The following is a 2154-nucleotide window of genomic DNA, read 5'->3' as shown; positions in this document are numbered from 1 at the left end:
AAGGGGGATGGGTCAGGAACTGCTGCAACAGACGGGGCTTAGGGATTCGGTCAGTGCCAGGGACTTGCTACCTCCCTTCAGCAAATGGCTTCCCTCTTCTATCTGACTCCTTCCTAGTGTCCTCGAGGGGCTCCCTTCGTTCTTCTTGAATGTGGTGGATTCATTGACCCAGGTCGATAGCTGGGAAGTTTGGAGAGGCCATTAGTAGTGTGGCATGAAATCAGTGGGAAATCTATAGTTAGCAAAACAAAGGTGTCATTGGCCTTTGGAAATTTGGAGCTGATCTTTCCTCTTAGCCGAAGGTACTCGTGCACAGAGGGATGAAGCTCGCGTAGTCCACGAAAGCTTATGCTCTAATAAATTTGTTAGTCTCTAAGGTGCCACAAGTACTCCTGTTTTTTTTGCGGATACAGACTAACACGGCTGCTACTCTGAAACCTGTCATCTTGGTCATGTGATCTATGAGAGTCAGTTCCATCATGTGGCCATTTGAATGTGTGAAATTCCTGGCAATGGCTGCCATGGACGGAGCAGGGTCTTCAGAGGCCTGAGATGCCAAGAAGTTAGGTGCGTGGTGCCTTGGTGAAAGCGCAGAAGTCACGTGTGTCAAGCTAAGTCTGAATTTCAGTCCACATCTGGCAGCACCAAACAAAGCAGGCCCTGGTGGTCATAGTAGATGCATCTACTTCCATGAAGAATGCTGTGCGTCAAAATAGATGCAGTGGTGAAGGCAATTCTGAGCTGTTTGCGGGTTTGTTGGAACTTGGATGACCAAACGAATGTGGCCATTATGTGGAGGAGAGCTCTCGTGGGGTTTACTGGCTCTGAGAACCCTGGGCCAATGCAGCAGTAAAGTTGGTGAAGTCTAGGAAGCGCAGCTCTTCTTGAGGACTTCAAACTTTGTCCCATTTATGAATGGCTTCCACCTTATTTGCATCAATCGTAACATCTTCTGGGGAGAAGATGTACCCCCTAAACTCTGTGGAGAGTTCGCTGGAGATACGCTTTACCAATTCTGTGTTGAGACCACGCTGCCGAAACCTCTCCAGGTCCGGATGAGGTGTGTGTGCTGCTCTGGGTTCTCCGAAAAGAGGAGTATGTCACCTGAATAGATGACACTGTTCCCAGATACATCACTGATGAAGGGTTGCAAGGTCAGGGGACCATTAGTTAGCTCCAATAGCATATCAGACAGGTAAAATGTCCATAGTGTGTTTTGAAATCTGTCTTCCATTTGTCCCTTGCCCAAATGAGTGTTAGATTGGAAATCCTCGCAGATGAAGTTTGAGGAAAACCTTTGCAGATTTCCTGGGAGCCAACAATTGTGAGATTCACAGCCGGGTGTAATGGCCTGGACTTGGACACTGGCTCTGGTTCTGCTTCTGCTTTGTTGATGGACTCTGATCTCGGTTTTGATCCTGGTGTGTCCCTGGATCTTGATTCTAGCACCAGTCTTAGCCTCACTCTCACACTTCTTATCAAACTGTCTGTACTGGGCTAGCTTGATTATCACTTCAAAAGTTTTTTTTCTCTTAATTAATTGGCCTCTCAGAGTTGGTAAGACAACTCCCACCTGTTTATGCTCTCTGTATGTGTGTATATATATATCCTCAATATATGTTCCATTCTATATGCATCCGAAGAAGTGGGCTGTAGTCCACGAAAGCTTATGCTCTAATAAATTTGTTAGTCTCTAAGGTGCCACAAGTACTCCTGTTCTTCTTTTTGCGGATACAGACTAACACAGCTGCTACTCTGAAACCAGTCTTAGCCTAGGTGCCATCCTGCACCTCGCTGCGACCTAGGCTCCTACCACTGGACCTAATTATCAGATGCAGCATGTGACATCAGGTTGTGCAACTTTTTGCATAAAAGCAGGCTCTCCGCAAGTAAGTGGCCAGATCACTCCAGGTGTGAACAATGGCCTCACTCCATGAGCCTGGCCCGGTTCTGCCCCTACTGCAGTTGTGCAATGGAGAAATCATGGAGCAGGTCCTCAAGGAATCAATTATGAAACATTTAGAGGAGAGGAAAGTGATCAGGAAGAGTCAGCATGAATTCACGAAGGGGAAGTCGTGCCTGACTAACCTAATTGCCTTCTATGATAAGATAACTGGCTCTGTGGATGAGGGAAAAGCAGTGGATGTGTTATTC

This window comes from Chrysemys picta, unplaced genomic scaffold (genome assembly GCF_011386835.1).
Source record: "Chrysemys picta bellii isolate R12L10 unplaced genomic scaffold, ASM1138683v2 scaf802, whole genome shotgun sequence".
NCBI lineage: Eukaryota > Metazoa > Chordata > Testudines > Emydidae > Chrysemys > Chrysemys picta.
Note: the sequence above shows the minus strand (reverse complement) of the source record.